The sequence below is a fragment of the Durio zibethinus genome, chromosome 6 (assembly GCF_047325235.1).
Source record: "Durio zibethinus cultivar Kanyao isolate XHJ-2024 chromosome 6, ASM4732523v1, whole genome shotgun sequence".
Classification (NCBI taxonomy): domain Eukaryota; kingdom Viridiplantae; phylum Streptophyta; class Magnoliopsida; order Malvales; family Malvaceae; genus Durio; species Durio zibethinus.
The window spans coordinates 9,986,669-10,012,403 of record NC_143167.1 but is presented as its reverse complement, the minus strand read 5'-3'; the positions used below and the strand labels follow the sequence as shown (position 1 = coordinate 10,012,403).

Sequence of the window (25,735 nt, the reverse complement as noted above, 5' to 3'; positions counted from 1 at the left end):
TAAGAAGCGGACAGATGATGGATCATTGAGGCATTCTATAGATTCTTTGGCATGAAAATCATTTTATTCTAGAGTTTCATACTTTGCATCTAATCTTTAAAATGTTATGCTTGGACTAGCATTTGATGGATTCAACCGATTCAAAATGATGAGTACTTCTTATAATACATAGCCAATTGTATTAATTTCTTATAATTTGCCACCATGGATTGCTATGAAACAACAGTTATTTATATTATCTATGATAATTCTTAAGGAAAAAAGTTCGGGTAATGATATAAATATCTACTTACAACCTCTTATTAAAGAGTTAATTATGAGAAAAGTTGAGAACTATGATGCATAAAAAAAAGAGAACTTCAATATGCGTGCTGCTTTATTATGAACTATTAATGATTTTTTTGCTTATGCAAATTTATTTGGTTGGAGTACAAAAAGGTTGTTATGCTTGTCCATGTTGTGCTGCACAGACATGTTCAAAGTGATTATCTAATGGTAAGAAGTTCTATTATATGGGACATCATCGATAGTTAAATAATAATCATCGATTTAGATTCCAAAAATATTTCTTTGATGAAATTGAAGAGTTGAAGAGATCGCCTTTACCCATTAGTAGGTTTAATATCTTGTCAAAGTTAAAAGATATCAAATTCACTTATGAAAAAATAACTCCATTGAGGAAAAGAGTGAGAGATATCTTTGAAGGTGTCTGACCTCGTATTATGCAAGTTGGTGATACTGCTACTAAAGTTGGTGATCTTGATGTTCAAAGTAATAAAGAGGACGATGAATAAGATTACCCCAATGAGTCTGAGTTGCCTTATTAGAAATATAATTTATTACACCATAACCTTGATTTGATGCACATAGAGAAGAATGTTTGTAAAAATTTTATCATGACAATTCTCAATGTGAATAAAAGATCAAATGATGACTTAAAGAGTCAGTTTGACCTAGTTGATATGGGGATTTGCCCTGACCTTCATCCGAAGTTGCTTCCTAATGGTAAATAGTGATTGCCTGTTACTTGTTTTAGGATTTTTAAAGTTGAAAAAGACGTGTTTTGCAAGGTTTTGAAAAATGTCAAAGTTTCAGATGGCTATGCATCAAATATATTGAGATGTGTGAATCTGAAAGAGTAAAAACTTTCTTTTTTGAAGTCACATAATTATCACATTTTGATGGAAGACTTACTTCCAATTGCTTTATGTTCATCAATGTCAAAGCAAGTCACTTATGTGGTAATTGAATTGAGTAATATATTTAAATTTCTATATAGGAAATATATGAATGTGAAAGAGCTTGACAAACTTCAAGATCGAGTTACGATTATTTTATGCCATTTAGAAAAGATTTTTCCTCCAAATTTCTTCACTATTATGATGCATTTGATTATCCACCTTCCATATGAAGCAAAAGTCGATGGGTTGATTTATTATTAATGGATGTATCATATCGAAAGGTATTATTGTTTAATAGATTGATTAGGTTTTTATTGATGATCATGCCACTCTAGTTAAAAAGATATATGACTAATGTTTTATGCGATAGGTTTTTGGGGAGGTTAAAGTCTTATTATTGCAATAAACGCTATCTGAAAGGTTCTATTACTGAAAGATATTTAGCAAAAGAGTATATGACATTTTGTTCTCATTATTTAGAAAATGTGGAAATGAAATTTAACAGACCATCGAGAAATGTTGGTATGCAGCATACTGACTCTACTTACAGTTATCATTTTCAAAGTTTTGGACAACCAATAGGCAAAGCTGAAATGGTGGAGTTAGATGATAAATCTTAGGCATAAGCACATCGATATATTTTTTTTCATCATGACTCTATTGAATCCTTTCGTACATAAGTTTTTTAGCAAGAAAATTATTCATTACATTAAGCATAATTTATTGTATTTTTTTATTGTTAATACTTTATCATGATGCTTTATAGTGAGTATAGAAATAATTTGAGAGCTCTTACACATTATCGATGATCAAACCCTCAAGAACTTGATAAGTTGTTCATAAAAAACTTTCATGAATGGTTAGGAGCAACGTAAGTAATGCCATACTTTCCATTATGAGAAATCTATATATAATGCTTACGGTATAACTAACATTAATAACATATATATATTTATTTCACTTTTATAGGTTTGGAGTGGAAGGCTTATTAGTGAGAAGGTGAAGTGTCTTTCACAAGGTCCAAACAGGATTGTGAAACGATACAAAGGTTTCATCATCAATGGATTTAGATTTCACACTAAATCCTATGAGAGATTTAGAAGTACCCAAAATTCAAGAGTTGTTGTTACTTCATCAACTACTAGCTATGTTAGTGCTAGGGACACAAACCCTTTAGAGAGAAATGTTGACTATTATGGCATGATTAATGACATCATTGAGTTGGATTTTTATGGCAAGGGAAAAGTTATCTTATTTCGATGTGATTGGGCTAATGTGAATAGTGCAAGGGGTATTAAAAAATATCAGTACTGAATTTTTCTCAATTAATTCACACTAGATAAAAACTCATCGATGAACCTTATGTTTTTTCATCTCAAGTTAAATAAGTTTTTTATTCTAAAGATCCCAAAGAATTAGGTTGGTTTGTTGTTCTTCGAAACGCACCAAGAGACTTATTTGATATGGGGTTAGATATAAGAGATAATGTTGAACATGAAACTAAATGTTATCCTTTTGTTAAACAAAACTTGGATGAAAATATCTCTAGTACCTACACTCAGTGGGTCAGCAAAGATATTAATAAAGACATTTATGAACCATGATGGATCATCTATTTTTTGTAATTCAAGTGTTTAAGACATAATATAGTAAATGATTGTATGCAATTAATGTCACATTTGTAATTATATATTTATTATATTATAAATCATACATTTTCTTTTGATTTAATTAAATTGATATGTTTTTTATATATCATAGGTTATGATTTCTTAACTTTTCAATGTCTTTATATATGTTCTAAACTAATATCTTTTATATGTTTACTTTTATGATGCAGGTAAGCTACAATACGAAAAGATAGATTTAAAAGAATACATATTAGAGATATTAATTCAGAATCATCTGCGGCATCTATTGATATTGGCTATTGATTGAATTCGTTGAAAAAAATAAACGTACTGTCAGATCTAACTCAATCACTTCTAGCTCTTCAACTAATATTAGATCTAGCAATATGGGAGGTCCGGGTTTAGATAGTATCCCACAAATTGATTATGCTTTAAATTTGAATGAAAGTATCATATACCCCATATTTAGAATTCGATTATAATGATAAAAGTATTACCATTTTACGAATTGTTTTTTAAAATTTTTGCAGTTGATAACAATGGTCAACGGAGGACTAGAGGCCAAACAACTTTGAAGGAATTGTTTGCACTACCTCTGAACAAGCGTATTGTAGTGTCTGTAAACTCTGATAGGTAATCAATTGTTGAAGAGGCTCAACTGTTGGCTGGATTTCTAGACATGCTTGCCCGTAATGGAATGAAATTGCCTATTCATTATGAAACATGGCATAAAGTTCTAGCAGAAGTTAAGGCCAATGCTTTAAACTTTATTAAGATATTAGTATAATTAATTACATATAAAAAAATTAATTATTTTAAATTTGGTTTATTGATTAAAACTTTTTTTTTGTATTATTATAGTCAAGATTTGTATTTGAAATACCAACTTCATTTGTGCATAAGTCATTGGGAAAGAAATAGAAAGATTATAAGCATAATTTGAAGAATAAGTATTTTGATCGAAATACTACTGTAGAGGTGACGATGGAAAATTTATCGTGTAATGTGATTAGGTGGCAATATGAACAATTAGTTAGATTTTAGTTCTCAAGAAAAAGAAAAGTACTAATTTGTAACTTTGTATAGTATAATGAAATAATGAAAGTGTTTTATGCTTTAAGTTGGTAATATTTGTATTTCTACTATATAAGCAATTATTTTTTATAGCAAAAAATAGAACAGATTGGGATTGGTTGCAGGAAGCAATAGAAATATAGCCATACAAGTGAATCAAAAAGTTTTGCAAAAAAGCAAAAAGAAATAGTAAGTTTATGATTTTAAACTTATTCCAATGAATGAACTTTTTATGCCATTACAAGGTAAATATGCAAATTAACAGTTATTATTCTGTTTTAATAGTTTTGATAGTTTTAATACATGATATTAAACTTATCGAAAGTTTTGAACTTAGTTGACACGGATGATATGTATGAAAAAGTTATTGTTTACATCTATTTAGGTAAAAATACAAATTTGTTGTTATTATTCTATTTAAATAGTTTGGATAGCTTCAATACTTGATATTAAACTTGTCCGATTGATTGAACTTGATTTCTACGGTTGATATGGGTGAAAAAGTTATCGTTTATGCCTATTTGAGACTATTTTTGCTTTTAAAAGACAAAAATATAAATTAAACTTTTGGATGGCTTTCAATAGTTTGAATGGCTTCAATCCATGATATTAAACTTGTTCAAATAATTGAATTTGGTTGCCATGATCGATATGTGTGAAAGGCCAAAATGCTTTTATTGTTTGCGTCCGTTGAAGACTATTGTGTTATTAAGGGGTCAAAATATAAATACATGATATTAAAATTATTTGAAATTTTTAAACTTGATTGACAGGCTTGATATGCATGAATAAGTTACGGTTGATATGTATCATATCAAATAACATATGTTTTTGTATAGGAGATTGAGATGGGTATTGTACGTGTGAAACTTTTTCGCTTAACATACACAAAAAAAGATAGATCTTACATGAATATCGAAACACAAGAAATTATGGTAATTTGTAACATCTATTTTAACAAAAAATAAATATTTACTCTTTTAACATATTATCAATTAATCATTAAACTTGATAGTTGTATATGACTAATTTACAGGAGAAAGTGAAATAGAAAATGACTGTTGAGATTGAAGTAGTATCTAATGGTTCTTTCAACATGCAAGAATTGAAAAATTGGATATTCATAGAAGTTGCTAGAAAAGAAAGGCATGGACCAGTCCGAGGCCTTAGATTGGGTCCAACACCATCTACCTACTATGGACGTAGCTCTCAGTACTTTAATTCTAAGTGAGTCAGTCTTCGTGAGACATTTCGATATTGAGAGAGGAGTTACAAACTATACAATAATGTTTCCAACAAATGAAAGCAGAAAAAGAATAGAAGCGTGCTAAAATTGAGGAAGAACGTGCTAGAATGGAGCAAGAGCATGCAAAATTTCAACGGTTGCATGATCGATTCGATCATCTTATGAATTTTGTGTAACAACAATTTCTAAGAACTTATCTTAGTGGTCCACCAACTCAGGTATTATATTTAGTAAATATTTATATTTTTTAATATAAAAAAAGCTTACAATAAGTGTTAAAAATTGTATGCTATTATTTAGTAGGTTCTTGAACACGCTAGTGACTAAGGTGAAAAAATTCTTTCATCAATTGGTAGCCTTCAAAATCTATGTAGTCATCAATTTCATACATTTTAATTTTTATTAATGTATTAAAAAAATTTGAATGTTATTATACTAATTATTAAACTTTGTGTTAATTAGATGCTTTTTTGAATGTGAATTAAGTTTATATTAATTTCAATTTTTGAATTTAAGCTCGTTTATGAAAATAATAAATATTAACATAAATTTTTTATTTTAAAAAAATAAATTTCTTAATTTTACAGTGTTTTTGTTGAAGAATGTTGCTAAATGAATAATTTAGTGGTGTTTGTATCATAAAACGCTACTAAAAGTAATAGCGCTCTTACTAGAAAAATCGCTAAATTAACGGCATTTTTTTATACAAATGCCACCAAAGTAACTGTATTTTTCTGATAAAAACGTCACTAAATTAGCAGCATCTCAAAGATACAAATGCTACTAAAATAGCGATATTTTTTATATATAAATGACGCTAATATTCGACGTTTTTCACATACAAACGTCGCTAATATAATGACATTTTATAAAAAAAAAATCACTATTTTTCGCGACGCGTATATAGTCAATACTCTAACTAGCATTTTTTTTCAAACATCACAAATCTTTTAATAGCATTTATAAATGCTGCTAAACGTTAAAAAAAATGCCATTAAAAACCTAAACCCCTATAGTGAACAATAAAGATATCAAAAGTGTGAAACTTATAAAATTTTTTTTTTTGAATTAAAGCTTCGATCTTTTATAAAACTAAAAATAAATTCGAAGATGAAATTCTTAAAAATCATAAATGGATTATTTTTTAAAAAATTTTAGGTGAGAAAATATTTTTAAATGTGGTTATTTGATGAAAATTTTAGATATATTTTCAATAAAATAATAGATAAAAAATAAAAAATAAAAAAGAGAAATTAGACAATTAATAATTAATAATAAAACAACCATTCTCAAAAAATATAAAACAAATCTGGCGATAATGTTTCTAAAAAAAAATGGAATTCTTGAATAATTTTGAAGTAAGAAATATTTTTTAAGAATTTTGCAGATTGATTGAAAAAACCTAAAGAATTATTTTCAATATTTAAATAATTTCATTAAGAATAAAAAATGTTTAACCAATACCATTTCAAGATAATTTAAAATTAATTGTTATCATCTTTTAGACAGGCATAGTGGGGTGTTAATACTTTCTTTATACGAAACTAAACTTTCAAACCTAATTTTAATAAATAAATCAAAACTTATTCTTTTAGGAATTTTTAATCAAGTTTCAAACATTTTTAAAAGAATAAATTCATTAGGTAACTAATTACATCTAGATAAATATATATATATATGTATATATATATATATATATATATTGGTAGCAACTTCTCATTTTATGTCTAGTAGTCAAGTTTTCAGACTTGTACATTATGACATAAGATTAATAGGTTCCATCTTTGAATGGACATTATGGGATGCTAATAAATTTCTCACATATAATTGTATTCTTGAATCTAATTCTATTTAATAAATAATAACATATTCCTTTTAAAGAGCTTGAGGAAAGCTTAGGATTCCTTTAACAAGAATATATTCACTTAGGTAAGAGGTGAGAAAAAAAATGAGAAAACCAATTTGAAATTGTAGGGTTTGGTTCAGATTATTTTTTTCTTATTTGATTCAAATTAACTTTAGATATTAAATATTTATATTAGATTCGGATCAATTTTCAAATCAAGAAATAAAACAATCGAAAATATTTGAATTGAATATTTTTATTAGTTTATATATATTAAATTTTTATAAAATAAAAACAAATATTTATATCTAAATCTATTTAAAGATATCAAAATATATATTAACATAATATAAAAATAAAAAATTAATTTTCAAAATTCAATAAGTTTAACCGATAGAATTTGGTTCGAATCAAGTCATTTTCAAAAGGATTCAAGTAGGTTTTGAAAATTCATGATATTACTATACATTAAAAATATCTTAATCGAATCGATATCACCACTAACTTAGGAAGTCAATCACACCTAACAAAAATAATTGATAGTAACTCCATATTTTGTGTTTAGTGATCGATTTCTCAAACTTGCATGTTATGATGTTATGTAATGTTAGGTTTTCACACAATAAATACAAATATTAAATACTTTTATTTTTTTAATATAAATTAATTTAAATTAAAAAAATCATAATATAAAGATTCATCACATTAATTTCCATTTTTGCAAGTATTAATTATATTTTGAATCAATTAACATATAAAAAAGGAATATGAAACGTTAACATATTTCTTTATATATATAATTAGTTTTCGAATAATAAATATGTTTATTAATGAAGTCTATATTACATATTAAGTTATTAATTAATTTTTTATTTGATCAAAAAGTAAAATATAGATTGTTAAAATATTAATTTTTTATGTTTCATATTTTAGTAATTAATGATTTGAAACTAAATATTTAAAAATATATAAAAATAAAAAATTTAAACTTTTCATAAATTTTTTGCCGCAAATCAAATTAAAATGATAGCAAAACTAAAATTTATAAAATGTTCTCATAGTAATTTCAATTTTTTCAAAATCAATTTATTTTGAAAAGTTTTTTATATTTAGCTAACCATTGAATTTTACAAAAAGGGTATAGATATGAAAAGTCACAAAAAATTATTAAATTAATTTTAATAAAGGAAGGATCAAATTATATAAGTGTAAAACTAATTTATTTTACACACTTTTATAAGTTCATATACGATAAATATTTTTATAAGCCGATAGTTAGATTTATTAGTTGTATCTATTAATCATGTAAATTTTCAAATCAATCCAAATTTCATATAATTTCGACCAAAAATAATATTTTTAATATATATTAAAGGTTAAAATTTCATCATTATCAAACAAATAGTTATATATTTTAAATTTCTTTAAAATTTGGCATTCATGGTCTACGTGAATAGAGTCGACAATTTAACAATCAAATTAACAAAATATAAATTGCATAAAAAGATATGAGATGATATTAAACTAATTTAGTTTTACACATATTTAAGTGGATTTATCTTCATTTTGAGTTCTTATATTTCGTTATTTAATGATTTGAAAATGAATTTTTGAAAAGAAAAAAATATATAAATCAACTTTATTTTTAAAAAATCATATTTTACTAATAACTTAAATTTAATTAATCATAAAGAGACGAAAAGTTACAAATCATTATTATATAAGTTTCAATCTTTACAAATTTCATAAATTTATTAAAAATATTGACTCAAATCCTAAAAAATTTAGTAAGATATTTGATAAATATTTTTTTGAAATTGATTAGATATTATTTGATGGATAATAAAACTTGCAAAAAAAAAATTTTAAGAAGAAAGATATTTTTGATGATCAAGTTAATAGACTTATAAATAGTGCAAGTATCAATAGGGTTATGTTTGAGATAAAAATATAAAAAGAGTTGTAAGATTTTAGGGGTAGAGATCTAATAGGATTAGAGAAGATTGAGAGAGTCTTTATATATATATAATTATTTGATGTGTGAATACTTTGTAAAATTAGAAAAAAATAAGAAAGTCCACGGATATCATGATTGTTATGTTCGTAAATAGAATAAAGGATAATAGGAAGGTTCACATGAGTATGTTTGATTGATTACACTCAATTGGATTATAGGAGAATAAGAGGATTTATGGGTGTGGTGAATGTTTGTTTAGTTTGAAATTGTTTTGATTGTATATTTATAATTTTTTACAATTAATTAAATTTTTTTCTCATTCATGGAGATAGACAAGTTGACTGTTGAATTATATTAAATTGTTATCTTTTATATAAATTAATTATGATTTGATTATACTTTCACTTGCTTGAAAGTTAAATTGATTAGGAGCTTTTTGGTCCAATAGAATTAATGATTTGAAAATAAATCTTTTAAAGATAAAAAAATATAAAATTTCTTGATATTTAACTTTTATTTCTTTTGCACGTCTCATAATTTCGATTGTCTTTCATAATACTTTTTCAATATGATTGTTATTTTAATTTTATGATTTATTTCTTTTTTAATTTATAATTTTTATTTAAATAAAGTAATATGAATAGTTTATTTTTGTAAAAGAAACTTTTAGAATTTAGAAAACTTATATAAAAAGCTAATCGTGCAAAGTACTGATGAAAAAAACCTAGTATAATTATAAATTTACATTTTATACTTAAATTTAAATTGGAATAAATTTAAATTTGGAACTTTGAATATCGATGATAATAAGTAAATTTCAATTTCAAACTCTCTAGCATGGATAATAATGCACAGGGTATAAACAAATATCTAACGATTCATTTACTTAAGATATTCTATAAACGAATTCAAATAAGGTGTGAGTATTAGGTTTAATTCATTATTGGAACTTGATTGTAAATAATGAATTTTTAATATTTATTTTAATATTTACATTATTTGTAGTGTATATATTACTTATAATTGACAAATCAATTACTAAAATTTTCTAAATATAAATTTTATTTTTAAATTTATTGATTTAACTTTGATTAATAAAATACATAAAAAATTAAATTTATTTTTTTAATTATTGAATTCAGATAAGTCAATTTTTTGGATGGAGAATAGTACCATTTTAACTAATCAAGATTAAACTTTTAATAGAGCTTACTTATCAAATTCGATAAAGTACGAGTATTATATTTGACAATCGGGTTGGATATGTATAATTCAAGATGAGTGGATACCTTATCTATTGTTATTGCTAATCTTACATGGATTTTATGCATAGAAAATGGTATGCATCGCTACTAATGACTTAAATCATTATCAATTTGGGATTGCATATATTATAATAATATATCAAGCAAATTAATTAAGGTAAAAAAAAAATTAACCTGAAGAAACTCTAGATAAATACAAGTCAGTCACTAGCGAGAAGTACATAAGAAATTGATTTTAGTACCAGCAGAAAAATAATATTTTTTCCAAACTAGCACCAATAAATATAAATTTTTTTTTTATAAAATCCATAATTTATAATCTATAACTTATATAAAAGCAATCCCCGTGCGGCATTGGGTGTGCAACATCAGCAATGTTCTTAAAAATAATTGAAAGGTTAATTTTGGAGTAAAACTATTTGAGAAGCTTCTGAATTTGATTGATTGTTGAAAAAACCAAGGCTGAAGATGAAAAACTTTTTAAGACAAGCCATCTAGGCCTTCCTCTTCTCCTCCCTTCATTTTCCTTCTTTCTTTTCCCTTGTCTCTTTCTTATCACCCAGCCGAATATGGGCCTTCCCCAGTCGTCAGTAATTTTTGCACAAAATATCGGATGTAATTTCTCCATATGCTTCTCTTTCTTTATTTTGTTTGCAGAAAAGTAATCGCTAAAGTTATAGGTTTCTTTACTTTCCTTGTCCATCTCCTGGTTCTCTCTCTATCCTATCAACCAGGAAAATTAACAAAATGATGGCGTAATCAATCACATATGAAATATTGGGTTGGCTTGCATTTTTTTCATGATTGATATCAAAATTTTAGAAGAAAAAGGTATATAATCCTTTTATATTGTTGTGGTTGTCGATGTTGTAATAGCTTATATTTGATTTTGTTTTTTCGTTCATGTATGTTGGTTTGTGGGTTTTGAGCTTTTTGTGTGGTTTGTAAGAATCTGCTAATCTTGAAGTTTCTAGAGAATGGGAGAAGCTTTCCAAGCAAACAAATTGTGTAAATTGGCTTCGATAAGAATCTATTTTGGGAATCCTTAATTGATTAGCAATTGAATTTGTTATTGCTGTAGATTATTACTTTAATTGCAAATATGCAACTAAGATAGATAGTTATCCAAGTTAGGAGAAGTCTTCCAATTAATGTCGACCGCTTCCATTTCTGTCAAGCTAATCAATTTTTGTTTCTTTCTTTTCTGTTAAGTAAACATATTGAAAAATTAAAAAAAATGTTAAACAAGTGACCATCACACAAAAAATAATGGCGCCCACAGCTCCATGAACTGCTCTATATTATGAAAGTGACTGGCTTGCCCAAGTTGCCATTTTGTAGCTGCATGCAATGTAGGTTCGTTTCCCCTGTTGATTATAATTGTTAATTTGAAGATGGAAAAACTTTGCTTTTCCTCTCAAAGGCTCCAATATCCATAGTCAACAATTCAAACCACATGGACTTTGAATTCATCAGTCTCCAGGGTCAGAGACAAGATTACAAGTTTTAGCTAGCTTTGGTGTTTTCTTGCATTAGAATTGGTTCATGACCAACAAATTGCTTATAATTTTAATGTTTCCAGCAAGTGCATCTGGATATATTGCTTCTACCTTTCTAAATGGAATGTCATTTGTTGATGGTTGGGAATAAAACTTTTTCTTTTCAAATTGGAGCGTGCATCAATTGTTATGTGGTTATGTTCTAATTACTTTTTTACATTTTCAGCATTTCTACTTAGATACCCGTGAGGGCATGAACTCTTTACCGGTATGTCCATTACTATGAATGTTTCTGAAAAGCTTATTTTTGGTTATTTTTTATTTTTTGTTTAGAATGCCTTTTAGCCCAGAAAAAAGACATGCAAAGGTGCCCTTTTTAAAGAAATCATTGAAATTTGGTCAATTTAACATAGATTTCATCTTATAATGAAAAGTTAGTTCTGCAATGACATTAATTTTTTGGTTCTGAACTTCTTGGATTACATGGCCAGCCGGGTGTGATCATTTTAAGAAGCCAAATTATCAAGCAAATAAATAAATATATATTTTTTTGACAGTGTTTGGTGCATCCTATATTGCTCTTTAAGCAACAAATTAGATCCGAAATAATCATGAATGATGCTAGATCTATTGCAGCTGAAGTATTTTAAGAATGAAGGGTGCTGGATTGCTCTTGCAACCTCTAGGTCTTTTGCTAAAGGGGTTGAACTCAACCTATTTGTTCTACCATTTTTTTAATAACTTGTTTGTTCTACTTTAATGCTTATATCAAAATAATATATGTGTTGACAAAATTTCAATTATTTTTTAAAAAATGATATTATTGGTATTTTAAAAAATAATTTATATATTTTTATTTAGTTATTGATAAAAAATATTTTTATTTTTTATATAATAAAAATTAAAAAATCATTAAAATTTTTAATGAAGCTTTCTTTTGCTTAGATGAAATATTTTATTTTCATCCATAGTGATTAAAATTACATAAAAAATGTAGTATGATGGTAAAATTATATTAAAAAAAGTAAAGTGATAAATATGAATCCTCAATCTAATACAAAGTGATAAATTTGATCATTTTTTCATTTTAATTTCAGCCAATTTAGGGTAAAGAATTTTTTTTATAAAAATAAGCAAGTGCACAACATGACATCTTAAAATATGCTTCAATATATATATATATATATATATATATATATTACATGTGGCATAATAGAAATTTAAACCTTGAAAAAAATTAAATGGTATCGTTTTGTCACTTGATATACATGAACTAAAAGATAAACTTTTTTCGTGTTCTTTTCTTGCATTGGGTTCAGGCAAGCTCCGCTTAGGTAAGATGCATTTCACTCAATTTATTAGTTTAAAAATCATGTTATTGAGTTGTTATGGTAATTTGAGTTTTAGTGTTGGTAAATGGTGAAAAATAGAGGATTTTAGTCGTAAAGGGAATTTTCTTATGCTTAATCTAGTTGGAGGTAATGGTTACTTGCATGTAATGTAAGATATGCAATGGAGTATTAATCATTAATTTTTCTGTCTTTGCGAATTGAAGAGGCGAATTGAAGTGGAATGAATTTGTTGTTACCTGGTTTTAAATTTGTTTATATTTTAATTATAAGAAGGTAAAACAGAATAGAAAAGCATAAAGAAGGAGCAATGACAACTTAATTTTATTACAAGTTCTTTTGTGAGTAAAGTGGTTAGTAGGAATTTTACTGGAAAGCAACATGTTTCTCTGTTTCTTAGCACATTATTTTTGGCCTTAGTAAGTAGAGTGATTTGCATTTGCATTTGCATTAGCCGTAGCAGTAGCATTTATTTGATTATGAATTTATGTTTGAAACAACGTTGTGTTCTATAGGCTTAAGAAAGAATCAGGTTTTTCCTTCAACATGAAGTACTTTGAAAAGAAAGCTCAAGCAGAGGGTGAGAAGAAGTTGAGAAGTATTTTTCTTATATAGACATTTTGTTTTGTCTAAAGATTTTTTTTAAATTTATTGGACTTCAATTTTTTATTTTGATTGTACAATTGAGTTTAATCAAAAAAGTGAATTTTTGACCTAAAGATTAAGTTTTAAATTTTATTTATATTTTAATTTTTTAGTTTAATTTTTATTTTTTTAATCAAAAGAGTCAAAATCAATTGGTAAAAAAAAGTAAAAAAATAAAAAAAAAATGTAGGATTTTGCGTGAAAAATTTTGGATTCAATTCAATTCTTGGATTTTATTTCATATTTCAATTTTAATGATTGAATAATTTTGGAAAGATTAGGGGTTCAATTTATTAAAAAAGGAAAGATTGCATAGAAAATAAAATTTGGAAAGAGATTTTAGATTTCGTTAAATTAATATTTTTCAAATCAAAAGGAATTCAATCAATATATAAAGATTTTGAATCTAAAATAAAAAAAATGGGTTTCACAACAATTGAATTCAAAAGAGAGAATATTTAGGCAAAGTTTTGAATCAACAAGAAAGAAACAATCAAGCAAAAAAATTTTGTAAGAAGATCCAGTTAGAGTTTATGAAAGGAAGGTTAAGATTTATAATAAGAAACATTAGTTTTTGAAAAGAGATTTATAATAAGAAACATCAGTTTTTGAAAGGTAAAAAATTATTGGAACCGTGATCCATTGAGTTAATGTTTATTTTTATGTTTTTTTTTTTAATTTTTGCATAACTTTTATAATATTTAATTGTTTATTTTTATTTTTCTATTTATTATATGATATTTTTATTTGCATGATTATTAATATATTTGCATGATTATTAATTTATTTGCATGATTATCAATTTATTTATTTATGTGATTGTATGATTATTATTATATATTTAATTGTATGTTTTTTTGCATGATTTATATTATTTATTTGCATGTATTATACATTTAATTACATGATAATATATTTAATTGCATGTTTTATATTATATTTAATTGCATGTTTTATATTGTTAATTGCATGATAATATATATATTTGCATGTTTTATATTGTTAATTGCATGATAATATATTTAATTGCATGATTATATATTTATTTTCATAATTTGTATTGTTAATTGCATGATTATATGTTTATTTGCATGTTTTACATTGTTAATTGCATAATTAGATATTTAATTACATGTTTTACATTATTAATTGCATGATTATATATTTAATTGCATGTCTATTTACATGATTATTAATTTATTTATTTATGTATTACCATGTTTTGATATTTATTTTATATTTATTTATTGCATGATTGCCTGAAATTTTATTGGATTTTTGTACCACCATATGTTGTATATAAATAAAAGGATTGGACTTGATTTATTTGTATGATAAAACCCATCTTTGATTAAGGCTTAAACAAGATAACACATAATTAATGTTGTACCGATTTTGGGCATAAAGGGGTGCTAATAACTTCTTCGAATGTAACCAATTTTCAAACCTTAGTTTTAATGATATAGAACAAAACCTATTTTTTTTAAGGACTTTTAGTTTACACTTAGAATAATCTTAAAAGAGATAAATTCACGTAGATGATCAATCACACCTAGATAAAAAAGATTGGTGACGATTTTATGATTTTTGTGTCAATGGATAGGTTCTTCCAACTTAATTATGACATCTGGTTTTACAAAAGTTGATGATAATTGATATTCCATGAATATATTCTTTGAGATAAGGAAACAGAAGTATCTTGAAGCATTTTATTAGTATTGTTAATGCTTTAGTCGTTCCGCTAATAGAAATCCTTAAAATTTTTATGGATGAATGATTTAACTCTTCTTTTCCATGCTGAAATAGTTTATTTTTTATTGATATTGCAGGTAAGACAAGGCAAAGGCTGATGAAATATTGGTGAGGGATTTGAAAGTGTTCTCCTCATTTAATGAGGAATTGTACAAAGAAATTACTCAACTTTTGACTTTCAACAATTTCAGGTAATTTCATTGCACAAATAAACTATATTGGTTAGTTATTATTTGTCAATGTGCAGCATTGAATTGATGACTGATTTCTATTTGTTAATCAGTTTGCCTGTCTAGAAATTGGATTGGAAGGTAACATTGTAGTTGAGTTTGAAAATGTTTATTCAAAGAAATTTGATTGTAAGGAAATATTTGTCCCACAAAGTTTAACTAAAATCTTGACTATTTTTTAGAGAAAATTTCCATGTCATGTAAGCCATATCTAAATGAATGCTTGAAATCTTCATAATTGTATAATTGTAATTTTCTCATCTGAATGTAAGGAAAATGAGCAGCTATCTAAATATAGGGATACAAAAACTGCTAGCAATATAATGTTGGTAGAACTAAAGAAACTTACAGAAGCAAATCAACTTTTGATAAGCTTGCTTTCCTTACTTTGAAGTCTTAAAGACTAAGGACTTTGATCAACCAAAGGTGAAATTGATATTTTACCTACTATGACTTTGTTTTTTTTATTGAATTGTAAGTTTGTATTCGTACAACTAGAACTAGCAGCATCAGCTATGCAAGAATCCAAGGCCAAACCCACACATCAAAACTTTATTCATAAATCAAACCGTACGCCTCCGAACGGGCCTCTTGCACCTACACTTGTCATTCTTCCAATTGTTACAGTCGCAAAACCTGCTGCTTATACATTACTTGGAGTTCACAATGTATTATGCCAAATATCTTCCTTGTATTTGTTTTTTTATAATTCTATAATAATATGTAGAAATACGGACTAACACATGTTTTGTCCTACTTTTGGTGTATAGCCTTTCCAACCGACAATAGTAGCATATGCTGGTGCTTTAGCAGGCTGGATGGCTAATGCTTCTACCTCTTTTTCTGTTCAAGTTGTTGTCATTATATCATCCATACCTATTCCACAAAATCAAGGTTAGAACCTTAATTCTGACTCATTGGCAATAGCTTTTACAAAAATTGGCATAATTTGGTCGTTTGCTCTATTAATGCACATCAAACAAAATAGTCATGAGATTTTAAAAAACACCCATTTAATGTTTTATTGAAAGTTTTGGGTGTGGTTCCATTTGAACAGTTTCAGCTTGAAACGTCCAAGAACACCTTCAGCAGCGCCAGGCATGGTTAACTTTCAGAACCCTGACCATGAATAGCTAAGGAAAAGATTGTGGCTTGCTCCATCAGTTGAGGAGGTAATTTCTCATTTTTTGTTTGTTTCAGTTATTCATTTTTGGACTATACACTAACAGTGTACCAAAAACCATAGCTTTTCCTTTGGGGACGCCATGTAAATCCCAGAATCTATCAGTCATCATCATCTCTTTATTTAAAGCATTTTTTCTCTACTTTTCTCTATCATCAAAAAATCAACTTTAAGCCGAGAATCCCATCAACAACAATGGCTATGATTCCAAGCTTTTCCGATAGTAGGAGAAGCAACGTCTTTGATCTATTCTCTTTAGACGTATGGGATCCTTTTGAAGGTTTCCCACTCACCACCAGCTCAGTAGCTAATGCCTTTTCCTCTTCATGTGAAACTTCTACAATTGCCAACACCAACACCAGGATAAACTGGAAAGAGACCCCAGAGTCTCACATACTAAGGTTAACCTTCCAGGATTGAAGAAAGAAGAGGTGAAAGTGAAAGTTGTATAAGGTAAGGTGCCGCAAATCAGTAAGGAAAAGAGCAGAGAACATGAAAATAAGAATGACACCTAGCATAAGATCGAAAAGAGCAGTGGCAAGTTTTTTAGAAAGCTAGTTGCCAGAGAATACAAAGATGGATCCCGAATTAAAGAGTAATAATAATTTTCTCTGATATACCTTTAGAACTTCAAATGCTTTAAAAATTAAGTATTTTATCTATTAATTGATAGCTTACAAAATTTTCTTTAAATATCACAGATTTTATAAATTTTTTACAATACTTATTTATAACAATAATAGTAAATTAAAAAATTAAAATCCACAGGGAATAGCGAGTTTCACTCTAGTAAAAATTAAAACCATAGCTAAAGAAGAGTCAATTTTATTTATGAAACTAATTCAATTCAAGAACCTGAAAGCTAATACCAGTTTTATTTGTTGAATGAAAATTTTTCATTTTATGATAGTCATACCATCACAAAGCACAACGTTTTAAATCAAATCTCGAGACACTAGTGTCACCACTCTCAGAATGGAGAAAGAGTTAAACATTGAAATATTTTTGTTGTTTTGATTTAAAAGAAAAACTAAAAGTATCATTAAACTAATAGCACTTATAGTGACATCAGCTTTGCTTGCCTTATCCTTCAATTGTTGATCACCAGAATCAACAACACTCCATCCCTATTTCTTTTAGCAAGTAGAGTTCTTTTTACTTCTAAATTTTGAAGACATGGTATTTTCCAATTAAAAGGTGAACTTACAAATCAAATTCATCCATGATATTTTTATGTGCTTTTGCTTCATAATCCATTTATTTTTCAAAATCACTATCAGATGGCTTCATAGTTACAAGTAATTCCTTGTTTAACCTTTTGTCAAATTCAACATCTTGTCTCTCCCTTCTTAACTCATCTAGCTCTCTCTTTAATTTATCAAGCCCTTTTTCTGGCTTGTTAATTTTTAAATCGCATTGTGCAATTGTACCAATTGATGCTCTTATTTTGCCTATGACATTTCAAATGGCAACAAGTCTCGCTTGAAACGCTATTTGCAATGATCCACTTTCGGCTTTTCGTAGCAATTTACTTCTCACTTCACTTCCATTTTCAATTTGTTCTGGTGTGGCAAATAGTTCATTTTCCATTCCATTAAGTGGGGGAAGTAAAAGATAAATTGTTGAGTTATTCTTCAATGGATACTTGTTTAATTTTTTATCATTTTCAAGGAATTTGCCATAAAAGACTAGCCTCTGCAAGTCTTTGGCAGCACTCTATTTCTCCTGAATTTTACTTTTCAGATTCGACATATTATCAAAAGATTTCACATCTATAGAAGAGTGATTCAAAATTCAATTCAGCTCAACATCTTCATTCTTAAGATATATTTAGTAGTTAGTTATTTGTTGCCAAGAACCTGAAAGCTAATACCAATTTTATTTGTTGAATGAAAGTTTTTCATTTTATGATAGTCATACCATCACAAAGCACAACGTTTTAAATCAAATCTTGCAGACACTAGTGTCACCACTCTCAGAGTGGAGAAAGAGTTAAACATTGAAATATTTTTGTTGTTTTGATTTAAAAGAAAAACTAAAAGTATCATTAAACTAATAACACTTATAGTGACATCAACTTTGCTTGCCTCATCCTTCAATTGTTGATCACCAGAATTAACAACACTCCATCCCTATTTCTTTTAGCAAGTAGAGGTCTTTTTATTTCTAAATTTTGAAGACATGGTATTCTCTAATTAAACGGTGAACTTACAAATCAAATTCATCCATGATATTTTTATGTGCTTTTGCTTCATAATCCATTTATTTTTCAAAAACATTGTCGGATGGCTTTAGAGTTGCAAGTAATTCCTTGTTTAACCTTTTGTCAAATTCAACATCTTGTTTCTCCTTTCTTAACTCATCTAGCTCTTTCTTTAATTTATCAAGCTTTCTTTTTGGCTTTTTAATTTCTAAATTGCATTGTGCAATTGTACCAATTGATGCTCTTATTTTGCCCATGACATTTCGAATGGCAACAAGTCTCGCTTGAAAAGCTATTTGCAATTATCCACTTTCGGCTTTTCGAGCAATTTACTTCTCACTTCACTTCTATTTTCAATTTGCTCTGGTGTGACAAATAGTTCATTTTCCATTCCATTAAGTGGGGGAAGTAAAAGATAAATTGTTAAGTTATTCTTCAATGGATACTCGTTTAATTTTCTATCATTTTCAAGGAATTTGCCACAAAAGACTAACCTCTGCAAGTCTTTGGCAATACTCTATTTCTCTTGAATTTTACTTTTCAGATTCGACACATTATCAAAAGATTTCACATCTATAGAAGAGTGATTCAAAATTTAGTTCACATCAACGTCTTCTTTCTTAAGATATATTTAGTAGTTAGTTATTACATGTGTTTGGTGATTCTTAATATTCATCCATTATTTCTCTACTAACCATTATTTGTTAACTGTTTTATTTTTATGCTTTATATTCTTTAGTTAGTTGAGCTTTTTACTCATGTTAGTTATTTTATAAGCCTATTCAAAGACTTAGTTGAGCTTTTTACTCATGTTAGTTATTTTGTAAGCCTATTCAAAGACTAGTTGAATTTAATAAAAACAGTGCAATTTATGTGCAATTTATGTGCAATTAATAAAAACAGTGCAATTTATGTGCAATTACCCAATTTTTTTTTTTGTTTTGGTGATTTAATTTTAGAGAATTTATTTTCTTTCTCAATAAATTTTTTGTATTATAGCCTCAAAATCCGTACCTAATTTTTGTATCCGTTGAATTGTCAATGATGGTAGTTCAAATATAGCTCAACTTTTAATTCTCGTATTCAACAAAATGTTACGACTGTAGAGTGTTAAGCTGAAAACTTTTTTTAAATCTCAAGATTTTTTGAGATTTTGTAAAGACCAAATACAATGAGAATTATATGATGAATGACGATTAAAGAGAACAAAAAGAAGGATTCCAAAGCACTATTTAACATTCAGTAGGTAATTTAAGAGATACTTTTCTCTAAGATTGTAGCAACTAACACTACAAAGATTTTCTTTTTAGAGTAAATTTTATTGTTACTTAACTAAAATCTTGTGGTGATAAGATTACTGAGGAAACTATTGTTTTCAAAGTCTTACGAAGCTTAACTCTAAAGTTTAATCATATAGTTACTATAATAAAATAGTATAAGGATCTGTTTATATTTTCTTTCAATAAACTAATAGGTTTTTTGCAAGCTCATGAGGTAAGGTTAAACAAATCACAAGAGAAGATTGATGAGAAGGTATTTCAAGTGAAGAGGGAGAAAACTAGAAAAAAAAAGTGTGTGTTGGCAAAAGACGTGACAGAGGAGGCTTTCGTGAAAAAAATTGTTCTGATGAACAAGAGAGACAGGTTGTTGCTGAGAAAAAAAGGAACAAGAACGTTATCCAGTTACAATTGTAAGAAATTTGGGTATGTAAATACAAATTATTGGAACCAAATGAGTTATGCGGAGGAAGAAAGCAAAGAAAGTAAGTTATTCATGGTCCAGTTTCTTACTAATGAAGTTTCAAATGATGTTTGGTTTGAGGATAATGAGTGCTCGAACCGTATGACCCCAAATAGATCGTTGTTTATGAAACTTAACAAGTCACAAAAGTTGCAAGTTAGACTTGGGGATAACAAGCAAATGCAAGTTAAAAGAAAATGTATCGTTACAATGGAGGCAAGCAATGGTAAAATAAAATTACTTTTTGATGTCTTCTTTGTTCCTAATTTGGCACATAGTTTGTTGAGTGTTGGACAACTAATGACTGGTTGATGTGCACTTGTATTTGAAAATGGAGTATGCATGATTAAAGATAAATTTATGAAACTTATAGTGAATGTGCATATAACAGAAAACAAGATGTTTCCACTTAAAATTTTTAATGTGGAAAAGTAGGCTTTTATTATTAGTAGAAAAAATGAATCGAAATTATGACATCTGCGATATGGACACTAAATTTAACATTTTTTGTAAGAAAAATGTCATTCACAGGGAATTGATTGCATCTAACACTTCAAAGTAAAATAATGTAGCTAAAAGAAAGAATCATACTGTTGTGGAAATGGTTAAAAACTTGTTGCAAGAGAAAGGATTACTGAATAATTTTTAAGTTAAAGTTATGGCAACTGTTGGTTACTTGCTAAATCTTTACAAAAATAGTCTTTAATTGGATACCTTTGAAGCTTGAAAAGGTACAAAGCTGACAATAAGCTATTTGAGGATTTTTAGTTGTGTTGCATATGTTTTGGTTGATTCTCAGGTTTATCACAAACTTGAGGAAAAATATGAAAAAGGTATTTTTGTGAGATATTGCACTCAATCCAAAGTATATTATAATCCTCTTAGTGGAAAGGGGATTATTGACAAAAATGTTGTCTTTGATAAAGATACAAGTTGGGAGTGAAATGGCATAAATGAGATTATTCAAATTTTGATTCCAAGTGAAAGTGAGAATCCATGTGAGAATGTAACAAATAAAGGTATTGAATCAACTCCTATGAACTTTCTAATTAGTTATTATTCACTGGCCTCCACATTGCACTCCTTACCTCTAACCTCACGACATAGTAGTTCACTTTCTTTGGAAGAATTTTCAAATGAAACAGCTTCAAAAAAGTTTAAATATTTAAAGGATATTTATGAAACTTGTCAATCTACTCTCTTTGTTTTAGATCTTACAACTTTTGAAAAAACAGCAAACCAAGAAGAATTTCAGAACGTAATGCAAGAAGAGATTATAGAAATCCAAGAGAATGAAACATGTGAAATGGTAGATCTACCTAAAGGCAAGAATGTAATTGGCCTCAAATGGGTGTTCAAAATGAAGTACCATACTAATAGAACCATACAAAAACAGAAAGCCCGATTGGTGGTGAAAGGATACTCAAAACAACAAGGTATTGATTTCGAAGAAACTTTTTCTCCAATTGCTCGATTTGAAAAGTGTGAGAATTATTTTAGCCTTGGCTGCACAACTTCCTTGGTCTATTTATCAATTTGGTGTCAAGTTGATATTTTTAAATGAAAATTTGAAAGAAGAGGTGTATGTTAGTTAACCTGAAAGGTTGATGATCAAAGCCAATGGAACAAAAGTGTTCAAGCCAAAGAAGGCATTTTACGGGCTGAAATGAGAGCCACGGTATAGTAAGATTGATAGCTATTTTTGTCACAATGGCTTCATAAGGAGTGAGAATGAGACTATTTTTTATGTGAAAAAGCAAGAAAGAAATGATCTTATAATTGTTTACCTTTATGTTGATGATATTATTTATATGGGTTCTTGTGATTCTCTTGTTACTAAATTTAAATCTAACATTATGAAAGAATTTGAAATGTCAGACATGGGTTTGTTGCAATATTTTTTGAGGTTTGAGGTAAAGCAAGGTGTTGATGAAATTTTCATTTCACAAAGTAAGTATGCATTGGATCTATTCAAAAAATTTAATTTGCTTAATTGCAATCTAGCTACCACACCCAAGAACATGAATGAAAAGTTACAACTTGAAAATGGTTCAGAAATGGCTGATGCAAAGACTTTTAGAAACCTAGTAGGAGGCTTGATTTATCTTACCTATACTAGACTATATATTGCATTTTCTATTGGTGTAATCTCCAGAATTATACAAAGTCCCACAAAACATAATCTTGGAACGACAAAAAGAGTCTTATATTGTATTGCTGGAACTAATGATTTTAGGATTAGTATTGGCAAATTACAAACTTTAGATTATATGGATTCACAGATAGAGATTAGTCAAGTTTGTTGGATTGTAGAAATAGTACTTTGTCAAGTGTTTACACTTTTGAATCTGGTGCCATCACATAGATTTTAAAGAAACAAGCTACAATAGTTTTATCATCTTAAAAAACTGAGTATGTAGCAACAACTTCAATAACTTGTCAAGCAATTTAGATTAGAAGACTTCTCGTAGATCTTTATTAGGTTTAAGATAGAGCAACTAAACTTTTTTGTGACAACAAGTCAACAATTGCAATGAAAAAGAATCCGGCATTTTATGGGAAAACAAAGAATATCAGACATTTGCTTTCATTTTATTCATGACTTGTTGCAAATAGCATAATCAAAATGGAGCATTGTGGAATGGACAAACTACTAGTAGATATTCTCACCAAAGCGCTTTCAAGAGAAATTTTTCTACTTCAATTATGTTTTGGAGCATGTGATTTTGAATTAAGAGGAAATGTTGAAGAGTGATCCAAAATTTAATTCGCATCTGGGCTCAAACATTTTGGTTCTCAAGATATAGTTAGTGGTTAGTTATTGTACGTGGTTAGGTGATTCCTAATATTCAACCACTATTTATTCACTAAACTATTATTTGTTAATTGTCTTATTTTTATACTTAATATTCTCTAGTTAGTTGAGCATTTTACTCATGTTAGTTATCTTGTAAGCTTATTAAAAGGCTGGTTGAATTTAATAAAAATAGTGCAATTTATGTGCAATTACCCAAATTTTATTTTTTCTTTTGTCTCGATGATTTAATTTCAAAGAACTTACATCTTTCCCCAATAACATCATATACTATAGTAGTATAACCCCTCACAAAGATCTACAAACGATAGTATAATATGATAAAACATGTTGTTTGCAATCTTCCACATATATAATAAACAACAAGAAGTTCACTCACCTTCATATGATCTTCGACCATTAAAGAGTTCTCACCAATTTGCACTTAGTAATCCAACACCTTAGCTAATTAGCATTTATTTTTCATGGGATGTTGAGTGTCATCTACATATAGCATGTAATAGTTAAAGCATAAAACATGACACTTTGTTTAATTGAGAAACAGATAAGAATGGAGGAAAAATTAGTACTTGACCTTAATCTATGTTGATGTCAATTTTAAAGAAATTCAACAAATAGATTTCTCAAATTTTGAAAAAATTAAAGAAAAAAAAAAAAACTTATAAAGAAAGGCTTACCTAGAGCATGAATAGATTTATATTTGAAACACTTATTTGGTAGGCCCCTGATTTATTGAAAGTGAAACTAGGGAAAAATATAAAAACAATAGTGACTAAACAATCAACGCAACGAGATTATAACAATTATAAATAAAATTTCTTCTTCAATTTACCTTTTTCATTTTTAAATAATAAAATAAATAATTTGAATAAATAATAATAACTTTAAAAAAAGTATTCATAAACTATAAATATAAATGATAATAATGTAATAAAATTAACTGTAACAACACTTTTAAGCATTCCATTTTATTTTGATTTAAGTAGATTTAGATAGTTTATCAAAAATAATGACTTAAAATGCAGCTATATTGAAAACTTGAAAATATTATTTCAGATAGTAAACCTTAAGTCCAATTGAAAAAAAAAAAACTTTTAACAATAGCCAAAAAAATTAAATATTATTTATATTCAAAACTTTATATAGTTTTTTTTTTTAATTTTTTGAAAAGCTAATTAACACAAATTTTAACTTTTCTAGTTGTAACTACCCTTATATATATCAAGGTGAATCATAAATAATAATAAGAAAAATGAAAATTAAATTAAATATTAATTGTTCAAAAATCTTTAATTATTTTTGGGAGGAAATTATAAATTTTTAAAGAAAATAATTTTAATTTTTTAACCACTAAAATAATTCTAAATTAATAAAATACCTTTTAATTCACTTTTTTTCTTGTTAAATATTCAATGACTTTTTGAAATTTTTATGATATCAAAAATCATAATTGAAGATATTGTAATGAAAATGTTATTTTGAATAACTTAATTATAATTAATAAAATATTATTTGATAATTTATTTGAAATGGAATTCAATTTCAACAACTTGAACTTAAAAAAGATTCAAACTTAAATTACTCAGATTCAAAATAATTCAAACACAAGATAAACTTAATCCGAAACAACCTAAACTAAAAAATGACCTAAATTTTTTTCAATTCAAAATGGAAGGAGAGGTTGGACAGAGCTTTAATTAATCTCGAGTAGGAGGAAGGTTTTCCTAAAACTCCGTCTTCCATTTGTCAGTTATAGGATCTGTTTACTCACCAATACTGTTGGGTTCAGAGTACCAGGCACAAAAATGCTCCAATGAGATTTAAGCATGAGGTTCTTTGGGCAGAACTGGAGCGGTTTGAAGATATTATAAAGGGAGGCTCGCAGTTTTAATGCAATGGCTCTCAGAATTGCTTGGCTGCAAAAAAAAAAAAATGTTGAAACAGTGGAGTGAAAAAATCAGTGAGGAATAATATAATTGGTAGTGAAGGGATTATGGGGAAGATCGCAGAAATACAAGGTGAGTGACTGTATGGATCAAACTTTGTCCTCTTTAAAAGTGGCAGAAGAAAATTTTATTTAGATTTGCAATAACGAATATCTTCATTCCTTGCAAACAAA

General features: G+C 27.3%; 2 long non-coding RNA genes across 2 annotated transcripts; one reads left to right on the top strand and one right to left on the bottom strand.

The window, feature by feature from the left end:
- Positions 1–10,894: 10,894 nt before the first annotated feature.
- Positions 10,895–13,698, top strand: LOC149518418 (uncharacterized). The gene is made up of 3 exons (XR_016342817.1): positions 10,895–11,031; positions 11,926–11,967; positions 13,564–13,698. It is a non-coding gene; the product is annotated as an uncharacterized LOC149518418 (long non-coding RNA).
- Positions 13,699–16,843: 3,145 nt separating this feature from the next.
- On the bottom strand, positions 16,844–25,532 carry LOC149518417 (uncharacterized). The gene is made up of 3 exons (XR_016342816.1): positions 25,388–25,532; positions 23,996–24,099; positions 16,844–17,265 (listed from the first exon to the last, which is right to left on the bottom strand). It is a non-coding gene; the product is annotated as an uncharacterized LOC149518417 (long non-coding RNA).
- Positions 25,533–25,735: the final 203 nt, after the last annotated feature.